The sequence below is a fragment of the Geotrypetes seraphini genome, chromosome 2 (assembly GCF_902459505.1).
Source record: "Geotrypetes seraphini chromosome 2, aGeoSer1.1, whole genome shotgun sequence".
In the NCBI taxonomy this organism is placed as follows: domain Eukaryota; kingdom Metazoa; phylum Chordata; class Amphibia; order Gymnophiona; family Dermophiidae; genus Geotrypetes; species Geotrypetes seraphini.
Genome location: NC_047085.1, coordinates 501,340,975 through 501,356,022, shown reverse-complemented (window position 1 = coordinate 501,356,022; position 15,048 = coordinate 501,340,975). Strand labels below are relative to the sequence as shown.

The following is a 15,048-nucleotide window of genomic DNA, read 5'->3' as shown; positions in this document are numbered from 1 at the left end:
CCGGCTATAAAACTAACGCCTGCTCCATGCAGGCGTTAGCGGCTAGCGCGGCAGGCGGTTTAATGTGCGTTAGACCTCCTACCGCAGCTTGATAAAAGGACCCCTAAGGCGTGCTAGCGTTTTTAGCGCACGCAGGAAATTACCGCACGCTACGCTACATCGTCTACCTGGATTTCAGCAAAGCATTTGATAGCGTACCACACCGCAGGTTGCTAAGCAAGATGAGTTCTTTAGGTTTGGGCGACACATTGACCAATTGGGTTGGGAACTGGCTTGGAGGTAGGCTTCAAAGGGTAGTGGTGAATGGCACCCCCTCCGAAATGTCAGAGGTGATAAGTGGAGTGCCACAGGGCTCCGTCCTGGGCCCGATCTTGATCAACATCTACATAACAGACTTGACAGAAGGGCTCCGAGGAAGAATAACATTATTCGCCGATGATGCCAAGCTAAGCAATGTAGTGAACAAGAGCACAACAGACAATAATTCGATGGCAGATGATATGATGCATGACCTACTTCTCCTGGAGCGCTGGTCTAGGTCCTGGCAACTCAGTTTCATAGAACATAGAAATAGACAGCAGATAAGGGCCCACGGCCCATCTAGTCTGCCCACCTTAATGTCCCTCCCCTACCTTTGCCCTGTGAATAGATCCCATGTGCCGATCCCATTTGGCCTTAAAATCAGGCACGCTGCTAGCCTCAATCACCTGTAGTGGAAGACTATTCCAGCGATCAACCACTCTTTCAGTGAAAAAGAATTTCCTGGTGTCACCTCGTAGTTTCCCGCCCCTGATTTTCAACGGATGCCCTCTTGTTGTCGTGGGACCCTTGAAAAAGAAGATATCTTCCTCCGCGGCCCGTAAGATACTTGAACGTCTCGATCATGTGATGAGGAGAAAGCAAATGTGCTAAACAAATACTTCTGTTCTGTGTTCACAGAAGAAAATCCTGGAGAAGGACCGAGATTGTCCGGCAAAGTTACACGAGAAAATGGAGTAGATTCTGCGCCGTTCACGGAGGAGGATGTTTATGAGCAACTTGAAAAACTGAAGGTGGACAAAGCGATGGGACCAGACGGGATCCATCCCAGGATACTAAGGGAACTCAGAGAGGTTCTGGCGAGTCCTATTAAAGACTTGTTCAACAAATCTCTGGAGACAGGAGTGATTCCTGGGGATTGGAGGAGAGCGGATGTGGTCCCTATTCATAAAAGTGGTCACAGGGATGAAGCAGGAAACTACAGGCCGGTGAGCCTCACTTCAGTTGTTGGAAAAATAATGGAAGTGTTGCTGAAAGAAAGGATAGTGTATTTCCTTGAATCTAATGGGTTACAGGATCCGAGGCAACATGGCTTTACAAAAGGTAAATCGTGCCAAACGAACCTGATTGAATTTTTTGATTGGGTGACCAGAGAGCTGGATCGAGGACATATGCTAGATGTAATTTATTTGGATTTCAGCAAAGCCTTTGATACAGTTCCTCATAGGAGGCTGTTGAACAAACTTGAAGGGCTGAAGTTAGGACCCAAAGTGGTGAACTGGGTCAGAAACTGGCTGTCGGACAGACGCCAGAGGGTGGTGGTTAATGGAAGTCGCTCGAAGGAAGGAAAGGTGACTAGTGGAGTCCCTCAGGGTTCGGTGCTGGGGCCAATCCTGTTCAATATGTATGTAAGTGACATTGCTGAAGGGTTAGAAGGAAAAGTGTGCCTTTTTGCAGATGATACCAAGATTTGTAACAAAGTAGACACCGAAGAGGGAGTGGAAAATATGAAAAAGGATCTGCAAAAGTTAGAGGAATGGTCTAATGCCTGGCAACTAAAATTCAATGCAAAGAAATGCAGAGTAATGCATTTGGGGATTAATAATAGGAAGGAACCGTATATGCTGGGAGGAGAGAAGCTGATATGCACGGACGGGGAGAGGGACCTTGGGGTGATAGTGTCCGAAGATCTAAAGGCGAAAAAACAGTGTGACAAGGCAGTGGCTGCTGCCAGAAGGATTCTGGGCTGTATAAAGAGAGGCGTAGTCAGTAGAAGAAAGAAGGTGTTGATGCCCCTGTACAGGTCATTGGTGAGGCCCCACTTGGAGTATTGTGTTCAGTTTTGGAGACCGTATCTGGCGAAAGACGTAAGAAGACTTGAGGCGGTCCAGAGGAGGGCGACGAAAATGATAGGAGGCTTGCACCAGAAGACATATGAGGAGAGACTGGAAGCCCTGAATATGTATACCCTAGAGGAAAGGAGAGACAGGGGAGATATGATTCAGACGTTCAAATACTTAAAGGGTATTAACGTAGAACAAAATCTTTTCCAGAGAAAGGAAAATGGTAAAACCAGAGGACATAATTTGAGGTTGAGGGGTGGTAGATTCAGGGGCAATGTTAGGAAATTCTACTTTACGGAGAGGGTGGTGGATGCCTGGAATGCGCTCCCGAGAGAGGTGGTGGAGAGTAAAACTGTGACTGAGTTCAAAGAAGCGTGGGATGAACACAGAAGATTTAGAATCAGAAAATAATATTAAAGATTGAACTAGGCCAGTTACTGGGCAGACTTGTACGGTCTGTGTCTGTGTATGGCCGTTTGGAGGAGGATGGGCAGGGGAGGGCTTAAATGGCTGGGAGGGTGTAGATGGGCTGGAGTAAGTCTTAACAGAGATTTCGGCAGTTGGAACCCAAGCACAGTACCGGGTAAAGCTTTGGATTCTCGCCCAGAAATAGCTAAGAAGAAAGAAAAAAAAAAAAAAAATTTTTTAAAATTGAATCAGGTTGGGCAGACTGGATGGACCATTCGGGTCTTTATCTGCCGTCATCTACTATGTTACTATGTTACTATGTTACTCTCTCTGCGCTCCTCGAGCGAGTATAGCTGTAATTTGTCAAGCCGTTTTTCGTATGGTAGATCCTTGAGTCCCGAGACCATCCGGGTGGCCATTCTTTGCACCGACTCCAGTCTCAGCACATCCTTGCGATAATGCAGCCTCCAGAATTGCACACAGTATTCCAGGTGGGGCCTCACCATGGATCTATACAATGGCATAATGACTTCCGCCTTACGACTGACGAAACCCCTTCGTATGCAGCCCATGATTTGTCTTGCCTTGGACGAAGCCTGCTCCACTTGATTGGCAGACTTCATGTCCTCACTGACGATTACCCCCAAGTCTCGTTCTGCTACCGTTTTTGCTAGGATCTCGCCATTAAGGGTATAAGACTTGCATGGATTCTGGCTGCCCAGGTGCATAACTTTGCATTTTTTGGCATTGAAGTTGAGTTGCCATGTCCTAGACCATCGCTCCAGTAGGAGTAGGTCGTGCATCATGTTGTCGGGCACTGAATCTTCGTCTGTTGTGCATTTGCCCACTACATTACTCAGTTTGGCGTCATCGGCGAATAATGTTATTTTACCTCGAAGCCCTTCTGCCAAGTCTCTTATAAAGATGTTGAATAGGATTGGGCCCAAGACTGAGCCCTGTGGTACTCCACTAATCACCTCCGTCATTTCGGAGGGGGTGCCGTTCACCACCACCCTTTGGAGCCTACCTCCAAGCCAGCTCCCAACCCATTTCGTCAATGTGTCACCTAATCCTATAGAACTCATCTTGCTCAGTAACCTGCGGTGTGGTACGCTATCGAATGCTTTGCTAAAGTCCAGGTACACGATGTCCAGGGACTCCCCAATATCCAGCTTCCCCGTTACCTAGTCAAAGAAGCTGATCAGGTTGGATTGGCAGGATCTCCCCTTAGTAAATCCATGTTGTCGGGGAAATGCCAAAAAATGCAAAGTCATGCACCTGGGAAGCCGAAATCCATGCAAGATTTACACCCTAAATGGCGAGATCTTGACAAAAACTGAAGCAGAAAGAGACTTAGGGGTGATTGTCAGGGAAGACATGAAGTCTGCAAACCAAGTTGAGCAAGCTTCATCCAAAGCAAGGCAAATCGTAGGCTGCATACGCAGGAGTTTCGTCAGCCGTAAACCTGAAGTCATTATGCCACTGTATAGATCCATGGTGAGACCGCACCTGGAGTACTGTGTGCAATTTTGGAAGCCGCATTACCGCAAGGATGTGCTGAGACTGGAATCGGTCCAGAGAATGGCCACCAGGATGGTCTCGGGACTCAAGGAGCTCCCATACGAGGAGCGGTTAGGGAAGTTGCAGCTCTACTCACTCGAGGAATGTAGAGAGAGGGGAGATATGATCGAGACATTCAAGTACCTCACGGGTCGCATCGAGGTGGAAGAGGATATCTTCTTTTTCAAGGGTCCCGCGGCAACAAGGGGGCATCAGTGGAAAATCAGGGGCGGGAAACTGCACGGTGACACTAGGAAGTTCTTCTTCACCGAAAGGGTGGTTGATCGCTGGAATAGTCTTCCACTTCAGGTTATTGAGGCCAGAAGCGTGCCAGATTTTAAGGCCAAATGGGACAAACATGTGGGATCTATCCGCAAAGATAGATAGGGAGGGTCATTGGAGTGGGCAGACTTGATGGGCCGTGGCCCTTATCTGCCGTCTATTTCTATGTTTCTAGAACTAACGCTAGCTCAATGCTGGCGTTAAGGTCTAGCGCCCGGGGCAATGTAGCGTGCGCAATGCCACGCGTTAAAGCCCTAGCGCACCTTAGTAAAAGGAGCCCTTAGGGTTTTCTTTTTTTTTATGACTTTCCCTATCAAAATTCTTTACCATCATCTTTGTGCACTGAGACTTCTTATAATGTTTTCTAATCTAAACTTAAGACTCTTTTTTTTTTTTACAGTGGCGGCTTTTGAACTTGCTGAGAATTAATATTCTCTTGTCCTTTTTATTGCTCTAGGCCCCAGAATGTTTGCTTGACTGTATCTTTTGTATGATTGTTGTTTTATGGAGTGTGTTTTATGTTGTTTTATGGAGTGTGTTTTATGTTGTTTTATGGAGAGTGTTTCTTGTTGTTTTATGGAGTGTGTTTCATTTATTGGTTTATTTTTACCTTGTAAACTGCTTCGACTTGCATGTACTTACCTGGGTGTATGTGATCTATACACTCGCACCACTATTTCCTACTATTTAGAAAGTGATACAGACTGTAGAGAATGACACGGGGACATATTTTCCTCATTTCCATGGGATCTCTTTATCCCTGTCTTGTCCCGGTAAGCTCTGTCTTCATCTGCATAAGTCTCGAAACTTTACGTTCAAATCTTTTTATTAGAAGGAATAGGAAACATCAAACAACAAATACAACAATGGCAATGAATAAACTTCCAGGAATACAAAAGTCAGTGCGTTGTAGAGGTAAAGCAGAAGAAACAATCCCCCAGCCCCGAACACCCCCTCCCAAACATCCCGTTCCACCCGTACAAACCCCCCACCCCCATCCCCAAAAGCAAACAGAAGCTAAAAGACGTAACTCCAAATTGCCAAAGGCCCGTGCTCTGGTGGCCCCCGGCAGATCCAATGAAAAGTCCATCCCCCCCTCAACGAACCAGAAAAAAAAAATTATTAAAAAAAAATTGAACTGCGGTGACCGATCCCAGCCTCGAAACTTTAAAATCATAAGTGTTCGAGGCTTGTGCGGTTAAGGCAAAGCTTAAAGGAATGGGGCAGGGATAGAAATCAAAAGGACAGGGATCCTGCAAGGACGGGGACAGATTTGTTCCCATGTCATTCTCCAATACAGAGTATTGCTGAGTCAGGGTGGAAACAAGAGCGAATAACAGCCAGCATAGTTAAAAGGTGAAGTGAAGTGGCGAGTTGGGACACGGAGGAGGTTTAAAGACTCGAGCGACCCAGGGCATAGTGGTGAGGAGCCCTGGCAACTTACACAGCAGCTGGCAGGGTCAGCAGAAGAGGGGTGTGTGTGGCTGTTGCCTTTCTTGGTCCAGAGAGTCTCTGCGGGAACCTCCAGGGCTGAGTACCTGCACCATTTTTTTTTCTCATGACATCCATTCACTGTCGACCTAGCATCCAATTAATGCCTCCTCATGAGACCAAACCAGTAAAGCTGAAGCCTTGAGCGCTCACATTCAACTCTTAGCAGTAGATCACTCAGCTCATGCATTGATGAAGTACACAGTAGCTGTGAGAATTAGTATGAATTGCAGGACACATTGATCACTGATACTTTGAACACACCTCATAGCTTTGTGCTCCTTCCAAGGCTATGCCTATCTGAGGATCGCCTGTTGCATTAATTGCCTCAGTGTTTCCTGCCGAGCGTGCCACTGGGGCACCCATTCAAAGGAGGAAGAGAATGACTGTGCAACGCCCTCACCTCGGACCCTTTGTCCCCTCAAGAGCAGACCCAGGGACACCCTCGCCTGTGGAGTACAGAGATGTGCAGAGAGCTGACATGCCTCACTGGTCCCCTATGGGGCTAGGCCATGGCATTCATCTCTTGCGTGTGTGTGTTTGCAGTCAGAGCAAAGCTGCCCCCATGCCCATGGTCCTCCTGCAGGTTCTGTTCCTCCACAATCCTCAATCTCGAGGGTTGTCCCCCTGCTCCTGGGAGGTGTAGGGCTCTCAGCAGGTTGTGCAAGGTACCCATTCGTGCGCCTCTCACCCCCTCCCTTGTTACTCTGCAGCTACAGCCTCAGAACAAACATGGTGACCTGCTGAATTTAAGCATATTACTAAGCAGAGGAAAAGTAACTAACCAGGATCCCCTTAGGAATGGCGAGGGAAGTCTGCCTCCCTGGCGCCACTCAGGGGCCCAAGTCCCTCTGATCGAGGCCCAGCTGATAGACGGTGTTAGGCTGGTAGTTGCCCCTGGTACATTGGATCCATGTCTCCTCAGAGTCGGTTTACAGCCCAAAACAGATCAATGGAGATGGCTCTGAGGAAAGGGATGTTACCAGTTGTGTGCCTCAAGGTTCTGTTCTTGGGCCTGTTCTTTTTAACAAGATGGTGTGAATAACATGAAGAAAGACCTGGCGAAGCTTGAAGAATGGTCTGAAATTTGGCAGCTAAAATTTAGTGCTAAGAAATGCAAGGTCATGCATTTGGGCTACAAAAACCAGAGGGAACAGTACAGATTAGGTAGTGAAATGCTTATGTGTACAACGGAAGAGCGGGACTTGGGTGTGATTGTATGTGATGATCTTAAAGTGGCCAAACAGGTTGAAAAGGTGACAGCGAAAGCCTGTTGAGGTCTGCCCGGCTTTGGCCTTAATTCTCAACTATCATCCCACATGAAGTAATATTTCCTGATGTTCCTCTCTAGTCTACCCCCTTAGAACCTCCTTTTGTTCTAGAGCATTCTATTCACTGGGAAATATTATTATTATTATTCTTTGTTTTATTATTTATACAATAACCGACTTCAAGAATATATGGGTTAAGCAAAGATAGTTGCTGGGGGGGAAAAAAAAGGGAGGAGGATAGTAAACGCATAACCTAGAAATACCACAGGCCATAGGCAGATTGGTAGCCACAAGTTACAATGAAAAAGTAAAGATGAAAAGCTTAAGAGCATTAGCTAGGCTGGTTTACCAGGTTATGAAATGGGGGCAGGAGGTCAGCTAGGTTTGTCTGGCAAATCCAATGCAGTAGTAACCAAATAGACTTAGGCTGTATAGAGTCTACAATGAATAATGAAGCTCCTGTTGGCTTTGCTTGTAATTTGAAGATTTATCATCCCAATCAGAGCTTAGCCCTGAAGACAAAACTACTGTTGGATATATGTTCCTCTTACAATTAGATCCTAAGCCGCTAAGGCGAGCCCTTAGAGAATACGCCCTCAGAGCACATAAGCTGGCAATTGCGGGCATGCGCCTTTTAAGCTTCTTGGATACCTTTAATTGAGTGATTAAGTGCGATACCTTTAATTGAGTGAGTAAGTGCGATTAGAAATTTTAATCAAAATGCAGCCCTAAAAAAAATTAGTGAATAAAGTGTAATGAAAAGCTAAGAAATACAGATTGCAAAATTATAAATCACAGAATCTAACCCCCTCTTCTAAGAAACCGTGCTAGCGGTTTCCAGCACGGGGAGCCGCGCTGAATGGCTCCCGCTGCTCCCGACGCTCATAGGAACTCGAGCATCGGGAGCAGTGCAGCTCTGCGCTAAAAACCACTAGCGCGGTTTCGTAGAAGATGAGGGTAAAACAGCATGCAGACTAGCAAGAACCAGCCTTACAGTTGTCACAGCCTACTTGCAGGCCTAAAGTCTAAAGAAACTTGTAGAATGTTCTTGAAATGGAAAACACGAGCTATCAAAGCCCAGTATCTGTCAGGAAACTTCGTGCAGACTAGAGTTAACAGAACGTGTGAAGAATGAGTTGGAAGTTCTGAACTAAATATTTAGATCCCAGCCTCTTTCCACCCTTTCTGAAGCAGAAGCCAGCATTTTGGTGGGAATTAATTAATATGTAACTGTTCCTATTCATTGAAAAATTCTCCAGGTTTTTATGTGCATACGGTAAGTTGGAGTTGGACTGTAGTGTTGGTAATTGGGATCTAGCTGAGCATTTGGGCCCTGAGTTGACCACTGTTGGAAGCAGGATACTGGGCTTGATGGACCTTCGGTCTGTCCCAGTATGGCAATTCTTATGTTCTTAATTGCTTGATATTTATTTATTTATTTATTTATTTATTTAATAGATCTTGCTTGGTTATCTGTTACAGTTAAAAAGCAGTGTTTCTCATAATGCTAAGTTTATTGAAAGTACTAAAGATACCACCCAATGTAGGCCTATAAGGAAACATCCTACCCTGACCAAAACTGAGAAGAGTAAAGTGAGTAACAGGATGATTACATGGGAATCAACACCCACCACTCTGATTCACAAAATGCAACTCCTCCAAAATACCGCTGTCAGACTAATCTTCAACCTGAGAAAATATGACTCGATTATAGTCTTCATCAGGCAACTGCACTGGCTACCCATCCCGTCACGAATAACCTTCAAAACTTCATGCATCGTTCACCGTATATTTTACGGAAACTCCGCGGCTCCTCTTATCCAGCTCTTCTCCAAGGTATGGACAACTTCCCGCAGAACCCTCAACAGAATACTTCTAAATCTCCCTTCCACAAAAAATCTGCAATACAAACGTGTTTTCCACTCCATGCTCACCTTTCTAGGCGTAAAATCTTGGAATGACCTGACTGAAATGACCAGGACGGAACCTATTTACACCATATTCTGGAAGAAACTGAAAACTCATCTATTTGACACTTAATCACCTGTATCCTCTTCTCCCCCCTCCACCCCTCTCCCTCCCCCCTCCTACCCTCCTCTTCTATTCTTCTCCCCCTCCTCGCCCCCCTCTTTAAGTCACTTTCAGCCTACCTAGGTATGAGCGATGCAGAGAAAGAAGATTAGATTAGATTATTTTTCAAGAATCTTTACATCTTACACACGCTAAAAACTGCTGATTAAAATTTACTGTTACAACGATCTAAGGAGAGCTTTTTAAATATTTTTACTTTTGAAATCGTAACAAAAATTCCTATTTGAACAGTATACTGTATGCTGAGTGGAACGGCTGAGCATATCATAAAAAGGAAAAAGATTATGATTTAGGTATCAGTTCAGGTCTCTATCCTGTATCTTTATTGTTTAATCACTTCTGCTCACCCCTCCTCCCTACCTTCTTAAGAAGTTTTTTTGTTGCGAACAACACCTAAACGCTGGTTCCTTATGCCTTCTAAAACATAATAATAATTATTGGGGCAAAGTGTTCAAAAGTCGAAAGGCAACCCTTATCTTATGTGGCTCTTGCCAAAACCAGTGCTGGGATAGGCTGTGAAAGTCCCAACGCCTTCTGTTGGTATAGGCGTTTCAATCCACTCCTGGATCTTCCTCGGGGGATTTCAAAACATGTTGACTTCCATAACAACTTTTGGAGGTAGGTGGGTTTAGACAGGTGCTAGTTTTTTAGGGAAAAAGTTCAGCTCAGTTTCCTCTGTAATGTGGTGGGGTTCCCCCCACACCTCCCCCCAACGGCAGCACCAACACTACTAAGTTAAGTGGAGGGAGGGCGTTTTCCCCCCCCACACACACACCCTCAGAGCAAACTCGGAGCGCTTTCAAATTGAGTTTAAATCCGGCGCGCCGCTTTGTCTGCTCGCAATTGTGCGGTTTTGACATATTACTGTTGTTTTGTATACATTTTTAATGATTAACCAAGTTTTATGTATTTATTTTAGTTATTTATAGACCACCAAACTAGAGCCCTCACTCGAAAAATTTCAATCCAAAGTTAAAACTTTCTTCTTTAAAGATGCCTGCGATAGCTGAGACCCCCCCCTCCTCAAACCAACAATCTCATTTCAGCAAACAGAACAAAAACACTTCTTTAGAAGTGTTTCCCTTCCCTCCAGTGCTTCCCCCCCACCCCTCCATTTTTATCTCAATTTTATCTCGATGTATTTTTCATGCCCTCATGTCCTTCCCTTCTAGTCATGTTTGTCTTCGTCAGTGTTGGAACCCCCTTTCTCTTTTTAAAAAAAAATTTAGCTGCTTTTAAACAATTCTCTTTGTAAAACATTTAGCTGGTTCTTGATAGATGGCATATCAAATAATAAATACACTTGGAAACTTGTCTAAGCAGTTTACATTCAAGTACTCAGTTGTTTGTCTCTGTCCTGGTGGGCTCACCTGGGACAATGGAGGATTGAGTGACTTGCCCAGAGTATTGCGTTCATATCTGGTCTCCTTATCTCAAGAAAGATATAGTGGCACTAGAAAAGGTTCAAAGAAGAGCGACCAAGATGGTACCTGCTGCTGCTTCTTTCTCTGCTGTCAGAAGGGGGAAGGGCCAGAAAAGGAAAAGGGAACCCTTTGGGCCTCAGCCATTTCCAGCTACATAGAAAAGTCAGATGAAGAAAAGTGCTTCTCACTGATTTCTGCCTACTGGAAGGGATCAGATGAGTGAGGAAGGGGAATGTCTTAGGGCAGTGGTTTCAAACTTGCGGCCCACCAGGTATTATTTTGAGGCCCTCGGTATGTTTATCATAATCACAAAAGTAAAAGAAAAGAGTTTCTTGATCATATGTCTCTAGCTATAAATGACAATATTATTATTAAGACTTAGCCAAAAGGAAAGATTTATAAACTATAAAGAGTTTTACCTCATGCAAAATTGTCATTTCTTTAATAAGACATTAACTATTTTTTCTGAGGCCCTCCAAGTATAAGGTGACCATACGTCCCTTTTTGAACGGGACCATCCCGTTTTCAGACCTCCTGTCCCGTTATCCCCACACACAACTTTGCCGAAATGTCCCGTTTTCAGGGACAGCATCCCGAAGCTGTGCTCGGGGACAACGGGACAGGCGATCACTTCCTGTCCCTATCTGCCACGCAAAAAAAAAAAAGCCTCCCTCTTTTCTTTCTCCCACTCCGCTGCTATTTTATCGCCCTGCTGCTGCTGCTAAAGCCAACAGGAAGTCTTCTTTCCGATGTCAATTCTGACATTGGAGAGGACATTCTGGGCCAGCCAATCGCTGCCTGGCTGTCCAGACTTCGTGTTGGCTTTAGCAGTAGCAGCAGTAGGGCGGTAAGATAGCAGACGACTGAGGGAAAGGAAGGAGGGAGGCTTTTTTTCTTTGCACAGCAGGGAGGGAAGGAGGTAAGCAGGCTGGCTTTGGCCAGGGAGGGAGGGAGAGAGGTAGACAGGCAGGCAGGCTGGCTTCAGGGGTGGGACAAGTGTGGAAGGTAGTGAGAGGGACATAGGAAGGAGGCACTGGGGGCACTAAAGACATAAGGAAGGAGGCATTGGGGGCACTAAAGACATAGGAAGGGGCCCTAAGGACATGGGAAGGAGGCACTGGGGGCACTAAAGACATAGGAAAGGGAACTAAGGACAGGAAGGAGGCACTGGGGCACTAAGGACATGGGAAGGAGGCACTAAAGACATAGGAAGGGGCACTAAGGACATGGGAAGGAGGCACTGGGGGTACTAAGGACATGGGAAGGACGCACTGGGGGCACTAAGGACACAGGACAGAGGCACTGGGGGGCACTAAGGACATGGGAAGGAGGCACTGGGGACACTAAAGACATGGGAAGGAGGCACTGGGGGCACTAAGGATACAGGACAGAGGTACTGGGGGCACTAAGGAAATGAGAAGGAGGCACTGGGGGCACTAAGAATACAGGACAGAGGCACTGGGGGCACTAGGGACATGAGAAGGAGGCACTGGGGGCACTAAGGACACAGGACAGAGGTACTGGGGGCACTAAGGACATGGGAAGGAGGCACTGGGGAATTAAGGATGTAGGAAGGAAGGAGGGAGGGAATAGAAAGGGACAATTGTTGGGCCTGAGTTCAGAAAGAAATGAAAGAAAGGACACAGACAGAAGGAAATGCAACCAGAGACTCATGAAATCACCAGACACCAAAGGTAGGAAAAATGATTTTATTTTCAATTTAGTGATCAAAACTTGTCAGTTTTGAGAATTTATATCTGCTGTCTATATTTTGCACTATATTTGTCTATTTTTCTATAGTTACTGAGGTGACATTGCATATTTGAAAGTCATTTGCCTTGACATCTTTGAAAATCCCTCCAAATATAAATGATAATTAACATTTTCTCTGCGTATAGTGTGCTTTGTAGGTTTTTTAAATTTATTTTATGGTTACCATTATGAATTAATAAGATATGTGTACATGAAAAATGAATGGAAGAAATTTGGGGCAGGATTGGTGGTGGGGCTAGGGCCGGATTGGGTTGAGGCTGACAATTAATAGATGTCCCCTTTTGATGAAAAAAATAAATGGTCATGTTATCCAAGTACCTACAAATCCAAAATGTGGCCCTGCAAAGGGTTTGAGTTTGATACCACTGCCCCAGAGGAATGCCTCCCCTCCGGCCAGCAGGCCTGCCTCTTCAAATGGTGGACCTTCCCCTCCCTGGTGCATCCTGGGATGGCCTAGGTTACTTAAGGCCCCTCCTATAGACTGTATTGACTTGATATTAATTACATTACATTACATTAGGGATTTCTATTACGCCATTACCTTGTAGTTCAAGGCGGATTACAAAAGAATTATCCAAGATGTATTACAACAAGAACTTACAAAAAAAAAATAAAAAATTGGTCATTTTCAAAAAGAGTGAGAAATGGGTAAGGTTATTTGTTTGGGGTAGTTGGCTTTAGTGAGAGGTGGAGTTTGAGACTTGCGGTATTATTTCTTTTTTCAGAGTTTTCTTGAAGAGTATGGTCTTTATTTCTTTTCTAAAAGTCTTGTAGTCGAGAGATGCCGTCAGTAGATTGGCGATTTGGTTGTCTAGTTTGGCTGCTTGAGTGGCCAAGAGGCCATCATATAGTTTTTTCCGTTTGACCTCCTTAATTGGGGGGGGGGGTATGAGAATGGGGTGTGAGTTTTCCTATGTCTGGTTGCGGTGTTGTGGATGAGGTGGTTATTCAGGTAGTTTGGACTGTCTTCGTATAAAGTCTTAAATAGTAGGCAGTAGAATTTAAATTGTATTCTTGCTGGGATCGGAAGCCAGTGCGATTGGAGATATGCTTCTGTAATGTGATCATGTTTCTTTAATGAGTAGATGAGTCTTAGTGCTGTGTTTTGGATAGTTTGTAGTTGTTTTGTTATGGTTGTAGGGCATGGGAGGTAGAGGATATTACAGTAGTCAAGTAGGCCTAGTATTAAGGACTGAACTATGAGCTGGAATTGAGTTTTCTCGAAGAATTTCCGAACTTGTCTTAAGTTTCTCATGACTAAGAATGACTTTTGTATTGTTTTATTGATTTGCGGTTGCATGGTGCAGCATCTGTCGATAGTTATTCCTAGCAGTTTTAGGGTGGTTTGTATGGGGTAGTTGATTGCGTTGATTTCAATGTTGGTTATGGTTGGTATTTTGTTGTTTTCTAGGAGGATGAATTTCGTTTTATCTGGGTTCAATTTCAGTTTGTGATCTTTCATCCAGGTTGCTATTGATTTTAGTGTTTGGTATATTGTGTTCGTCATGGAGAGTTTAGGTTGATCGAAGGGTATGAGAATGGTAATGTCACCGGCATAGCTGTAGGAGGTTATGGCTTGTTTGTCAAGGTGAGAGCTGAGGGAGGCTGTATAGAGATTGAAGAGAGTCGGGGATAGAGGGGATCCTTGGTGAACTCTGCAGGGGTTTGACCAAGGTTCAGATTTTTGTTTGTCTGATTTTACTCTATAGGTTCTTGATTTAAGGAATCCTTCAAACCATGTGTATACTTTATCTGTGATACCTATTGTATCCAGGATTTGTAGTAGAATGTTATGGTCCACCAAGTTGAATGCAGCTTTAAGGTCTAGTTGTATGAGCATCATTTTTTTTCCTGTGCTGAGATGTTGTCTGGCTCTGTCCAAGAGAGATCCTAGTAGTGTTTCCGTGCTGAAGTTGTTTCTGAAGCCTGATTGTGTGGGATGGAGTATGTTAGGGTTTTCTAGGTAATTGGAGAGGAATTTGGCAACTAGTCCTTCTATTATTTTGACGTAGAGTGGAATAGAGGCAATGGGTCTGTAGTTGGCTGTTTGGTCTATCGGTCCTTTGGGGTCTTTGAGGATCGGGGTGATGATGATTTCGCTGAGGTTGGTAGGGTAGTGGCCATTTATTAGCGAGATTTGTATCCAGTTTAGAAGAAGAGTGCAGAATTTTGTGCTGGATGTTTTTAGGAGATATGGTGGACAGTTGTTGAGGTCACAGGATGCGTGGCTGTATTTTTTGTAGTATTTGTTGAATTCGGGCCATTGTATGTTGGGGAATTGAGACCATATTCTATCTGCTGCAGTAGAATCTCTATCTATGGGTAGAATTGTGAATTCGTTAGGATGGGTAGAGGTGTCATTGAGGGTAGCTCTTGCATTGATAATTTTATTTTGGAAGTGTTCTGCTAATAGAGTGGCTGAGGGGGGGTAGTATTGTTAGTGGTCAGGTAGGGTTTGGTGTCGGTTAGGATTTTTAGAATTTGGAATAGTTTTTTGGTGTCTTGGGTTTCAGTGCCTATTAGGTTGGTGTAGTGTGCTTTTCTCTTGTCCTTTAATTGTGATTTGTATTGTTTGTTGATTTTTTTCCAGGTGGATTTTGTATGATCCGAGTTCGATTTTCTCCATTTTCTCTCTAGTCGTCTACA

At 44.7% G+C, this 15,048-nt stretch overlaps 1 pseudogene; it reads left to right on the top strand.

The window, feature by feature from the left end:
- Positions 1-6,000: 6,000 nt before the first annotated feature.
- Positions 6,001-6,153, top strand: LOC117356068 (annotated as a pseudogene).
- Positions 6,154-15,048: the final 8,895 nt, after the last annotated feature.